This window comes from Spermophilus citellus (genome assembly GCF_964194105.1).
Source record: "Spermophilus citellus genome assembly, chromosome: 2".
Classification (NCBI taxonomy): domain Eukaryota; kingdom Metazoa; phylum Chordata; class Mammalia; order Rodentia; family Sciuridae; genus Spermophilus; species Spermophilus citellus.
In genome coordinates this window covers 253,515,517-253,528,802 of record NC_138183.1, presented here as the reverse complement: position 1 = coordinate 253,528,802, position 13,286 = coordinate 253,515,517, and the positions used below count along the sequence as shown (strand labels likewise).

Here is a 13,286-nt window from a genome sequence, read left to right as displayed (position 1 = left end):
AGAGGGGCTGGCCCTGGGGCAGGGAACCCGGTGGGCAGTGGGCAGGTAGACAGGACAGCAGGGCCATGGGACAGCGGCGATGGCGGGCAGCACCCAAGCTGCGCTGGCTCTCCGTATTTCAGGGAGGGACTGTTTCTGTGGGATAGGTGTCCGGTTCTTTGGAAGGTGGCCTTCTGCGGCTTTGGCTGGCCACCAGCTCAGCGGGACAGCACCGTGGGCTTCGCCGGGGTCATCTCTCGGGGCTGGCCGAGGACTTGCGCCACATCCTCGCGGGCAGCCAGTTCTCTTGGCTGAATCGGGGTCCTGTCAGCGGTGTGGGGCCGGGCCTTCCTGCTGAGTCACCGGCAGGCCTGCGCCTGGCCGCAGGACATTTTTGAGATTCCAGGGCTGGCTCCGCGGGCAGGCTTCGGCCTCTGCAGGTTGGCCTCACCCGGCCCAGAGTCACAGCCTTGTGGGCTGCGGATTCCCCGGGAGCCGAGTCCCGGGAACTGAGGCCAGAGGCAGGGGAGGGTGGCCACGTGGTCAGCGCCCTCCTTCAGCAGGGACGTGGCCGGGGGGCTCGAGGGCCAGGACTGGCGGTTAGACTGAGGCCGGGGGGCCGGGACCTGGAAGCCTGCATGTGCTTTTGAATTTCACAGAGGAACAGCGGGGACAGACCCGGACGTGGCAGCTCAGTGGCGTGGTTTAGAATGGAAAATGGACAAACGAGAATCGGATTTGAAAAGACGTTTCCTGCCCGCGCCCCCCAACCCGGTTTTCCTGCCCAGAGACAGCAGTCACCAGCTCTGGGACGTCCACAGGGGACACTTGATGCCTCCACGACCCAGAGGCCCGCGTCCACAGGGAGCGCACACGGGACAGCAGCGCACACGCGTGTGGCTCCGATACCTCAGAGGAAACACATCTTCGCCTCGGACAAAGGACGTCCTCGGGAGTAGCTTCTTGGAGTGGTGCCCATCTTGGTGACCAAGGCGGGAGGCCCTGGGGAGTCACGTGTGGCCAGGAAGCCAGTGTGTGGTAAACTTTTCTGAAACCCTCAGTGACCCCAAAGGTGGGCAGCGCCCCTCTCCATTCTTAGGACTGAAGCTCCCTGTTACAAGGGGGGGCTGGGCTTCTGCCCTGTGGCCCGGAGGACCTGGCCCCTCCGGGCCCCAGTGTCCAAGCTGAGGGGCTAACGTGAGCCCTCACGCTGCTAGGGGCCTGGACAGAGATGGCACAGTCCAGAGACAGGGACGGCAGTGTCCTCTGGGAGCTGGTGCTCAGGGGCACATCACTGACCGAGCCCTGGGAGCCACCCAGACGTGCAGGGGCATCACAGAGAGTAGACCTGAGGGTCGAGCTGGACCTCAGCCCGCTATGCACTTCAAAAGAGCTTTCTTGGGGCTCTTGTGGCCAGCCTGTCGTGGACACTGGGTGTCAAGTGAGGGACAGGATGAAGCCCTTGGCTTGGGAGGGGCATCCGACTGAGTCCCTGGAAGCACAGAGCACGTGCGGCCCCAGGCCCTGCGTTCTGAATGGTAGCGCTGCCCTAAGACTCTTTTATAAACTCACCGAAGCCTGGAAGACGGCCCAGGTCCCTCTGATCTGAGAAACGCTGCTGCCCGGACCTCCACAGCCTCCTAGATCCTCGCCTGCCTCCTCCGGGCCTGAGGAAGGCCTGTGCACATGAGGGGCCTGAGCAGGTGCCCGCTGACCAGACAGTGCCCCCCACAAGCCCTGCATGTGGCCCAGAGGTGTGCCCAGGACCCAGCACCACCAACCAGCACGGTGGCCTGAATGGTGGGCAGATCGGGGGCTTCCCTGGGGCTGAATAAAAGGAGGAACCCCGAAGAGGACTCTGTGGGCCGTCCTTCATGCATGTCGCTGAAGACCCGCAGGCTGCAGGGCCGGCCTGAGGGGCCAGGGCGGGGCCGGCACAGCTAGGACACTGGTCCTCCTGGAGACCCTGGAGCTCAGGCGGTGGACACACCTGGAGAAGGAGCCTCGGTCTCCTGCCTGTGGAATGGGGCCAGCGAACTGTGCACCTTATAAAGGCTGATTTTTTTTGTCCCAGGGATTGAACCCAGAAGAGCGGGGGTGGGGGGGCAGACGAAGACCCCAGACTGGCGCCGGCTCCCAGGACCACTGTGTGCAGTAGAAGGTGGTGCGGGTCTCGCTGTCCTTCTGAACTTTCTAGAAAGTGGAACAACAGGTAAAACACGTGGAAATGGTGTTCTTCGAACCCCGTGTCCAGCACATCCCACAAGCAGACACCGTCGCCGTCACCGGGCCCTCTTTTGTGTCCCTTTCTCCTCGGGTCTTCAAAACTTGGGGTGAGTTCTGTCCCTCAGGCACCTCTCAGGTGCTTGGGTGATGAAACGGTGCCATCCCCTTCCCGTCCCAGCGAGGAGGTGGAGGGTGGCCGCCTGAGGCCGCTGTGAGCAGGATCCCCGCCCGCCCCGTCCCTCCCGGGCAGAGGAGAGGGCGGCCTGGGAGCCCAGCAGGCAGGGCTGTCCCTGGGAGGGTCCCGGGGGCCTGCCGCTGTCAGCCAGGTGCTGGGTGCAGCCCTGTCCCCCAGCCGCACAGTCGCCTGGCCGTTCCCCTTGCTACCTGACAGTGACCCTCACCTGGGCTGCCTGGGCCCTTCCTGCCGATGGCCAGCCTGGATTTGCAGGTGTCCTTGGGGACACCACTTGACTGACACCGATGTGTGGCCGGGTGGTCCCTCGTGAAAGTACTGCTGTGTGTCTGGGAGTGCTCCGCTGTCCCCAGTGTCCCCAACGCCCACAGTGTCCCGGCCGCCCCCTTCCCTCAGACCCCAGCTCTGAAGTTCACAGGGATGGGAGGAGAACACGGGAGTGACTGAGAGGCCATTATGCCTGGGGCTGCAAGGGGCAGTGTCCCCAGGGAGGGAGTGACCACTTCAGGTTTAAGGAAGTCCCACTGCCGCCCACAGGGACAGGCTTCTCTGTCACCTGCCACAGGCTGGGCTCCCTCTCCTCAGCTGATACAGCCCAAGCCCAGGGAAGGAGGGCTGGGAACAAGATAAAGGGGTCCACTCAGAACCCAGACTCCCGGGGCCTGCGTGGGTGAAACCGAACCCTGTCCTTACTGAAAGGCCAGGCCATAAGAGGGGACTTGCTGCAGCAGAACCCCCGAGATCCAGGAGGAAATGAAGCTGTGAGATGGAGTTCACTTCACCCGGATCTGAAAGGGAGTCTGGGGAAATGCTAATTCTGAACTTTTCTGCAGCCTTCCTGCCTCTGGGCTCAGCTGATTCCTCTGCACCAGTGAGCCGGGGAGGGCCCACGGAACAAGCCCCCCTTTTCTTGATTAGCGGAAAAGTGTGGCTATTTAAAAAGACGCGTCACGTATTTTTTTTTCCTTTTTAGCATTTCCGAGCTGGGGTGGGGGTGGGGCCGGCTCAGCTGGGCACCCACTTGGAGGCCGTGCATCTGGGCGGGCGGGAGCCCGGCCCTCCTTCTGCATTTTCGGATGAGAGAGGCCATCCTATGTCCACTTCCTGGGGTCCTCTGCTTCCTGGGCCCACCCAGCAGGCGGTACGCTGGTCCCTGGGTGAGAAGCTGTGCTGACCGGGCAAGGGGGCCCCAGCTCCCTGCTGACCGTCCTTGGAGGCCTTGTCCACCCGGGGCTGCTGTCGGTGGGCCCGGGGCATTTGCTTTCAGGAAGGGTCTCCCCAGCCTGAAGGTCTAGGGGCGCCCAGTGTGTGCCAAGCAGTGACAAGGTGGACGCCCCTGGAGTGACCACTGTGTGCTCTGAAGCCTGACGGGCACCACGTCTTGTCTTCTTCCCCGAGTGACACCAGGCCTTCTAGGGACCCTCTGCTGCCACCAGGGAGTGGCCCTGATGGAGGGCCACACACACCACATGGGGAGGCAGGGCTGGCCACAGAGACCCCCAGCCAGTCCTTCTGGGCAGGTGGCCGGCACCTGGGCCTTGTCTGGAGAAGGCGCTGCCCACCTCCGGGTCTCAGGCCCTGCTGGGCTGCGGGAGAGGCCCGGGCCCGGGGATAGGCAGCCCTCACCTCACCAGGTCAGCTGATGCAATGCCAGGGGAGGCCAGTGTCCAGCCTGGCCCCGACCCCCAGCTGTCCTGAGGCACAGGAGAGTGGACTGGGCACAGCAGGGGCAGAGGCAATTCTGGGCTCTGGGCTCGGCCCTTCATGTGGGAGCAGAGGGGGAGCCCAGGCCGCCGTGGGCCACGGCCAAGCACAGGGGGCCCAGTCCAGCCAGTGGGCCCCAGTGCCACCCTGTGCAGGAGGGCCTGAGGCTGGAGAGAGAGGGCTGTCCGTGAGTCGCCTGGGTGGGGACAGGGGTGTGGAACAGCGTCCCCCCAACCAGGGTGCTCAGTTCGCCATCTGCCAGTGACTGCAGCCCCCAGTCAGCACCTCACCCCGGGCCAGGCAGCCAAGGGACCGAGTGCAGAGCCAGGGGCCGGGGGCAGGACGGTCACATACATGGTGTTTCTGGCCGGGCCCAGGGCCCTCAGAAGCCAGCAGGACTATGACAGAGGAGGCTGCAGAATTGAGGGTCCCAGGCCTCTGGAGGAGGCAGGAGGAGGCTGGGACCTGCCCGTGGCCCAGAGCCCCCGTGGGACTTGGCTGCAGGTTTTGGGGACAGTGGTGGGTACAGGGCGAGCGGCCCCGAGTGAGTCCAAGGTTGGAGGAACCCAGGGAGACCTGGTGGCACTGAACGACCCAGAAGGTCCAGGCCACAGGCTGGAGTGGAGACCCCGCCCCGCGGCGGCCCCTTGCCCGACCCTCGGTGACCTTGCAGGGCTCTGGGGTTACCCAGGACAGGGAGGCCAGGGCTGGTTAGGGCCTCTGGAGCTTGGGAACCGGGCAGAGCTGGGCTCTGTCCATGGTGCACCTGGGAGTGACTTGTCACCTCCCTGGGCCTCGGTCTCCCCTCTGTGCCTGCCTCGTGGGTGGCTGGAGAGGGAGAGGTCCAGACCTCTGACCCCTGACCCCGGCCAGTGCTGCTCCGCCAGGACTCAGTGATCAGTCCCTGGAGAGGCCGTGCACACCGTCGGGGGCCTGGCCTCCATCACAGCAAGTGGAAGGTCCTCGAGTCCAAACAAGAGGGTGCCGTGCGCCGCTTCCCATAGCCCTGCCTGGAGCCTGGAGCCTGGGCACGGGAGTGGACGAGCCCGGACCCCAGGCCCAGCCTCCCTCCCTCCCTCGCCCTCTCCTTGGCCCCCAGCTTCCTCCCCTGGCCTCCACCCCCAGCTTCCCTTCCTTGTAGGCCAAAGGAGCCTCTCTGTGCATTTCTATTTCTGCACCTTCCGCTTCCTGGCAGTGGCCGGCTGCTGCAGAAAGTTCTGGAATCCACAGGCCAGCTGGCCCCAGGCAGGATGTGGGGCCTCGGTTTCCTCCCCGCAGCAGCCCAGGGCCTGCCAGGGGCCCCAACCCAGGGTGCGGGAGGCCTGTGGCAGCAGGAGATGGCAGAGAGAAGGCGCGGCCAGCCACCCAGGTCCCTAGGGGTGAGGTCCCCGGGGTGTGCCACACCCTGAGGCCGGCAGGAAGGGCTGCTCCTTTCAGTTATTAGCCATTAGCATGCCAGGTGTGGCCCCGGGTGCTGGGCGTCACACCCAGGGGTAAACAAACTCGCACACTGTGCTTTGGCCGTGGCCGTGGCCATGGTCAGGGCCGGAGTTGCCCGAGTCTCGCAGCCGAGGAACAGGACTCAAACAGGCGTTGGGACGCAGGGAAGGAGCTGCCTGCCACCTTCTTGGAAAATCGGGTGTGTGAGAGACAGACCGGGCAGAGGAGATCAGGTGTCCCCAGAGTCGGGCTCCAGGGCGTGTTTTCCAAAGGCTCAGGGTCTGGCATTTGGGTGGGGTCCTTGCAACACCTCCGGCCCTGGTAAATGGCACAGGTGCTGGGAAGGACCCTGAGCTGCGTCACAGCAGGTCCTGTGCAGCTGCAGTGCTCTGCCCAAAGCCAGCAGGGCTGGGCCTGCACTGGCCACCCAGGAAGCTGACGCGGAGTCTCGGCCTCCTCTCTGGGCCTCCAGAAGGAGCCTGGTGGTCTGCACTGAGTGGGAGCAGGGATGGCCAGGTAGCAACGTGGGACTGGGAGGCTGGCACCCACGCTGGCCACATAAGAATATGGGGACAGCATTCGGGGGGCTGGAGCTTTTTAGGGGTCCCCCACCCCTCAGAGGGGCACCTTGGGGTCCAGAGGGTGGGTCCTTCTGAAGGTCATCCTGCAAGTACTGGCAGAGGTGCCGGGGCCTGTGGAGACTGGTCAGGTGGGAACAAGCCCGGCCTGGCCCTGGGGGAGCCGGGACTCCAGCCGCTGCAATGGGTAAAGTCCAAGCCTCTTCTCTCCAGAGTAAAGGTGGACTGGCCAGGCCCGATGGCTACATCAGAAGGGAGCGAGGGAGTGTGGGGCCACCTCCCCGGGATGCAGCGGTGGGGACTGTGAGCGGCCAAACGCCAGCAAGGTGGCCGGCCACCCGTGCTGCATCCAACATGGCCAAGTGGGACTGACCCAGGAATGAATGCAAAGGTGTCTCCACATAGAAAATCAGCCGTGTGACATGTCACTGTAATGGCACAAGGTGGGAGAGCCCATGTGGTCAGCTGGGCGGGTGTGGGAAAGGCATCTAACAAAACCCAGCGCCTTTCATGATAAGAACTCCAAGAAACCAAAAATAGTGGGAAATGGCTCAAGATGACGGCTAACGTCATATTAATGTGGAAAGACCCGAGCTGTTCCACCAGACAGGGAGCAACACAGCGTGTGGGGCTCAGGGATGCCTGGCCAGAGCTGCTGAGGAAGGGAGGGAGAGAGAGAGGGGAGAGGGAGGGAGGGGGAGAGAGGGGGGAGGGAGAGGGAGAGAGAGGGAGGGAGAGAGAGGGAGGGAGGGAGGGAGAGAGAGGGAGAGGAAGGGAGGGAGAGGGAGGGAGGGAGAGGGAGGGAGGGAGAGGGAGGGATGGAGGGAGGGAGAGAGAGGGAGAGGGAGGGAGGGAGAGGGAGGGAGAGGGAGGGAGGGAGAGGGAGGGAGGGAGAGAGAGGGAGAGGGAGGGAGGGAGAGGGAGGGAGGGAGAGGGAGGGAGAGAGAGGGAGGGAGAGAGAGGGAGAGGGAGGGAGGGAGAGGGAGGGAGAGGGAGGGAGAGAGAGGGAGAGGGAGGGAGGGAGAGGGAGGGAGAGGGAGGGAGGGAGAGAGAGGGAGAGGGAGGGAGGGAGAGGGAGGGAGAGAGAGGGAGGGAGAAAGAGGGAGAGAGAGGGAGGGAGAGAGAGAGGGAGAGGGAGGGAGGGAGAGAGAGGGAGGAGGGAGGGAGGGAGAGGGAGAAGGAGGGAGAGGGAGAGAGAGCGAAGGAGGGAGGGAGAGAGACGCCTTCCAAATTGGAAAGAAAGTGGTAGAAAAAAAGAAAACCCTCCCTATTCACAGATGTCATGGTCCTGTTATAGAAAATTCCAGAGAATCCAGAAGAAAGGTGAATGCTTTCGCAGACCTGCCGGCCACACCAGCACCCAGCACCAGTTGTTTCCGGGGCTGGGGGTGCACCTCAGTGGTGGGCCCCCCCAACATACCCAAGGCCTTGGCTTAAACTCCTAGCACCCCCACCCCCACCCAATTCTGTGTGTTTCTACACACTAGTGATGGCTGATCTGAAAAGGAAATTTAAAAAGATTTAAAATACCATTTAAAAGAATCAAATAAAGAATAAATCTAACCAAGGGGCTGAGGATGTGTACCTGAAAGCTACGACACTCGGCTGAGAGGGATGAGGCTCCAGTGAATGGAAGGACACCCCGTGTCCATGGATGGGAGACCCACCTTGGTGCCCACACTAACTGCCGTGTCCTAGGGTACCACACACCTCCACCTGCGCCCCAAGAGCCCTTTGCACAAAATGGAAAAGCCCAGCCTCAAATTTAGATGAGGTTCCAGGGACCCAAACAACAACAACAACAACAAACACTTGAAAATCAATGGATTCAGAGAACACCCAGTTTCTGGGCCAGGACTGACCACAATCCTAGAGCGATGGGAACCGCGGGCCGGGCCTGCAGAGGACACGGAGACGGAGGGAGGGGAGGCCCGGGAGCCCACCCTCACCCCTGCAGCCAGGGATTCTGTTTTAATCTTTGTCAGTTGTAGGTGGACACACTAGCTCTGCCCCTGAGCCCCAGCCCTGGCCAGTTGATCTCTACTTGGGTGGCGAGACCACGCAGCGGGTCAGAACAGTCTCTTCAACAAATGGTGCTGAGAACACGGATTTCCATGTAAAAAGGGTTAAATGTGGATCCTTATACAAAACCTAACTCCTAAGGGGTCCAAGACCTGAACTTCAGAGCTTTAAGAAGAAGACGTTGGGGAGAATCTCCATGAACACACACACCTCACTTTCCCATGGACAGGCCCAGCGACGGAGGAGCGAACGTCCAGGGTCTACGAAGACCTGTGCGGTCCCATGGAAATCAACGCAATCAAAACCAAGACAGGAGCAGAGGTTTCCTTTAAGGAGACACAATCGGCCACGGTGCCCACAGAAGGCGCCTGGGATCCTGGCCATCGGGAGATGCGAGTCAGAGCAGGAGTAAGTGGGACGGAGACGGCCGGTGGCCGGGCTGGAGAGGGACATGCTTGCTTGGTGGGGACAGAGGGTCCATTCGGGAAGGTGCTGCTGCCGACGGGGCTCAACGGTGTGATGGCGGAGGCCCGGGGACTGTGCACTGATAAATGGTCAGATAATAAGGTTTCACGTGTATGTAACGTGACTGAAAAGTCAAGAGAGTTGCTAACGGGCGGGAAAAGTCGAAGTCAAGGGGCAGCTGCTGGCCGGCTTCCCTGCTCACCTCCCGCCCTTCCACCTGCTGGCCTACTGTCCCTGGAGTTGTAATGACGGGAGTGACTGTCCCTCCAGGTGACCGGCCCCCAGATGCTCTGAGACAGCACAGCCGTCCCCAGGCCTCACGGCTCCTGCTGTTGGGCACTTGGCACAAGCTTCATTGAGACATGTGACACACAGAGAATCGGGCCGTAGAGAGGACAGCTAGAAGGAGCAGCCAGCCAGCACCTCCCCAGAAGCCCAGTGTCCCCTCCGGTCACTGCTGCCCTGGGGGAGCCACCAGCTTTGCCCGTGTAGAGCAGTTTGCGCTTTGAGCTGGACACGGGCGGGATGGGCGGGCCGGCCTCCTCACTGCCAGCTGGGGAGCCTCACCAGGTCCACGCATGGCGGCCCTGGGGGGAGGCCGCACCCCCGGCAGGCCCCGGCAACCTTGCTCTCAGCCCTCTGCCCTGGGGCAGGGCTCGGGCACTGCGGCCAGCGGCGTGGGAGCGTCCTGCTGCCCTTAGGCTGACCCACGCTCCGTGTTGCTGGCCTCTTCTGTTTAACCCCTCTGGTGGGGGCGGCTTGAGGTCCCTGACTGTCCCACCCCCTCTGCTGCCACCAGTGCAGAGCTCGGGCCCTCAGTGCCTCAGGGACATGGATCTGTGGCCCGCTCCCCCACACACCATCCTGTGCCGCCCGCAGCAGGAAAGGGCAGCGTCCCGGGCCCCTCAACCCTCAGCACCCCAGCCAGGCAACTCCCAGTCCCCACGGCGTGTGCGACATCTTGTACCCAAAGGCCATGTGTCCCAAAGGCTTGGTCACCAGCCTGTGGCACTATCAGGAGGTGGGCTTAGTGGAAGGAGCTCAGGTCACGGAGCTTGCCCTGGAGGGGTGCTGGGACTCGCCTCCTCACTCCGTGCTCCCGCCGTGGTGCTCAGCCTCACCACAGGCCCAAGGCGACCGCCAGGGGACGACGGGCTGAGACCTTCGAAATGAACGAACCTTTCTTCTTCAGGTTGTTGTCTCAGGTATTTTGTTGCAGCTACAGAAACCCAACCCCTGCACCAGACGAAGTTGATGGTGTGCAGAGGGCTCGGCCCCAGCAGCTCCACGGCCCCACGAGCCCAGGCCAGTCCTCACCTCCTGGGCCGGTGCCACCTCCTCCTCAGTGGGGGCAATGAGCCCGCCGGCCCCTGCCCCTCGGGGACGCCAGACAGCTGTGTCCCCTGCAAAGGCCAGCAAGCATGACCTGTTGTCCCTTTCCAGGTGCCTTGGTGGGCAGGCTGTGGGTGGGGTGGGGCCAGGGACCAGCTGTGTCCCTGGGCGCTGGCTCCTGGGTCCCTGGCTCTGAGTTTCCGACGGGACCCCCTCTCTGTCCCTCCCTCTCTCTTGCTCTCTCTTGGAGTCTCTTTCTCTGACTTGGTGGGTTGGGGGCACTTCTCACTGCCCCCTTCCCTGCATGGGGGTCCCAGGAGGCACCACCCCCCACGGGGGTCCACCGCCATCTCCGCCGCAGCCCCAGCACCTGCTTTGGGAGCCCATGCGCCCTGGGCCCTTCTGCCCGCCAGGAGCACCCAGCCCAGCAGCTCTGGGTGGGGGCGGGAGAGGTCTCCTCGCTGCAGTCCCTGCACCTCCACAAGGGCCACCCCCACAGGTGCCAGGGCCGGGCCAGCCTGGAGAGAGCACCCTGCGTTCTGCTGAAATTAACCCAGGAAGGACGTTGCTTGGGCACTGCGCGTGTGTCCGCCACCCCCTGTGCCAGGCCTGTGCCTGCACCTGCTCACGTGAGCAAGAGTGGTCTTCATGGGGACCTGCCACTGTCACCCTTGGTTTAAAAGGAAGGGAGTGAGGCGAAGGGAGGGAGGCGAAGGAGCCGGCCTTGAGCCACACATGGGCCCTTTCGCCCCCCCCCCCCCCCCATCTTGCCTGGAGAGGACATGGGCAGCCCCGGGGGGCACCCAGCGCATCTGGGAGCTGGGGCCGAGCAGGCGTCAGAGGGAGAATCTCCACTGTGGTTGGAGGGGTCAAGGGAGGCAGCCTGGGCAGGACCGGGCAGCTGGGGAGCAGGGTACCTGGCAGTGGGCACCACAGGGCAGAGGCCAGAGGCAAAGGGGTCAGCTCTGGGGGGAGCTACTCATCACCATGGGGAACTAGAATGTCCTTAGGTTCTGAGTTCCCTCTCCAAATGGAAATATGGAAAATTCCTCTCGTCTTCCCCAGACAGACACGTCCCTGCCAGCCCTCCGCTCAGGGACCCAGGGGTACAGATCTTGCTGGAGCTGCTCCTGACCCACCCTTTCATCCTCCTCTGCCCTCTGGTCATCTACTGACCCACACAGCCACCCACCCACCACCTGCCCATCCACCACCTGCCCATCCACTACCTGCCCACCACCTGTCCACCCACCCACCCACCCTCTTCCACCCACCATCCTCCCGTCTCCCACCCTCTCGACACCCACCCCTCACACCACCCACCCCATCCTGTCTGCCCACTGGTGTGTCGGTGCAATTTGTGTCACTACAACAGAATGCCAAGTGTCATCAGGTTAAGTTTGTGACTTTATTTAGTGGATAGTCCAGGTTCAAGGGGAGGCACAGGCGTGGTCTGGGCTTCTCCTGGTGGGGGGCATCCCGACAGCCTGACAGCTGGGGCATGTGTGGGAGGAAGGGACACGCCCGAGCCAGCGTCAGGAGCCCTTCCGGGGTCCCAGGAGAGCCCTCGCGATCCCCCTGGGCCTACAGACCCTCCACGAAGGGCCCTTCAAGGTCCCCCACCTCTCATGTTGCCACTGGGCACCAGGCTTCGTGCCCCAGAGCCCTGGGTGGACAGGCCACACTCGAGTCAGAGCGACCTGAGCCTGGTTGAGCTCACGCCAGGCCTACCTGTGCGCCCCCACAGACGCTCGCGCCCGTGTGCCAGTGCAGCGGGTTTCCAGGTTGCGTGTCCTGCGAACACACTCCTGGTCCCGGATGTGCAGTCACCTGAGTGCCGGCAGGTGCCCCGTGCGTTAGCTCCGACCCACACTGTGGGGTGACCAGAGGTGCCCGGCCTGCGGCGTCAGCCCACGGGTGCACGGGCAGCATGTGTGAACCCTCACGAGCTGACACGGACATCCGGGCTCACACCCGCAGCCACAGGCCCCCTGGTACCCGAGCAGCCGTGCGGGAGAGTCCCCGCGTCCCTCGGCTGGCCGATTGGAACCCGCTTAACAGCTGTTGAGGAAAGAGCCCGGAGAGAGTCGGCCCACACAGGCTCCGCACCTCGGCTGCCTGGGGACCAGACCAGGCCGGGCTCAGCAATGCCCGGCAGAGGACAGGGAGGGGACACCGTCACCTTAGTGCCAGCCTGCCAGGCCCTCCGCAGGCACGGGAAGGAGCGGGCCTGGCCATGAGCAGGGCACCGGGGCCCCTGCCCAGCCGCCTCTCTGGCTTCCTTTTGTCCCCCGTCTGGGGCCTCTGCCCTGCCCCGCTGCGGCCCTGGAGTGGCAGCCCAGCTTCCCGTGCCCACCGCACACGGGCTGCTCCTGGGGCTCTGCAGGCCCCCGGGCCCCCTCACGCCCACCGCCAGCACTGAGGACAGCAAGGGGTCCCCAACCTGCCGGCCAGCCTGGCTCCTCAGGGGGCTCACTGCCTGCCGGGCGCCCCCTCTCCTCCCGCCGGCCCCTGCTGCACCCTCCTGGGGACTCCACCTCCAGTGCACACCCGGGGCTTCCCCTGGTGGCCACCTCCACAGCCATTCCTGGCCCAGAGGACAGGCACACCATGGTCAGAGGGAGGCTGGAGCCCTTCTGATGCCCATGGTGAGTGCTGCCAGGGCTTCCTTCGGTTGGCACAGAGGGACGCGCCCTCCTCCAGGCCCACGTGTCCCCACAGGGTCAAGCCTGTCCCTCCCACCAACCCTGGTCCTTCTGGTCTTGAATGAGGCACCTTGTCATTCTCCGTGGCCAGTTCTGGGGACACTAACTTGAGTGGTTGGGTCTGATTCCTGGGAGCCGCAGGAGCAGGCGCCCTCATCCACCAGGGGTGCTGAGAGGTCCGGCTGCCCCTGGAGGACACCCACCCAGGGCCCAGGGGCCTGGACCCGGGTCTGGCTTGGCCCTCAGTGACCTGGGCTGTCCCTGTGCAGGGCAGGAGGGCCTGAAGGGTGTGGGTGCAGGATTCAGTGCCTGCTCCCAGGGCCCCATGCCCAGGGGGCAAACCGTGGTCATCTGAAGCACAGAGCAGGGGATGGACCCAGTGGGAGCCGCCTGGACGCTGCTCTTCCCACAGCACCCCTCCCCCGCCCGCTGACCTCCTAGGCCCCTGGGGGAGGGAGCAGAAGCCTCCTCTTTCCCAGGCTGGAGGAGGGGCGGGCCCTGTGGTGTGGGAGGCCTGCCCAATCCCTTCTTTCCCTAGACTGAGCCAGGGGGCTTCAGGAAGGGCTGACCTGGCAGGGCTCCTCTCCTCTTAGCACACCCTGAAGCAGGAAGAGGAGCACAGAGAGGCACATCATGCACCAG

General features: G+C 63.8%; 1 long non-coding RNA gene across 1 annotated transcript; it reads left to right on the top strand.

Moving 5' to 3' along the window:
• Positions 1–306: 306 nt before the first annotated feature.
• On the top strand, positions 307–12,474 carry LOC308641311. The gene is made up of 4 exons (XR_014020433.1): positions 307–2,312; positions 8,372–8,550; positions 8,878–10,568; positions 11,687–12,474. It is a non-coding gene; the product is annotated as an uncharacterized lncRNA (long non-coding RNA).
• The last annotated feature ends 812 nt before the right edge of the window (positions 12,475–13,286 follow it).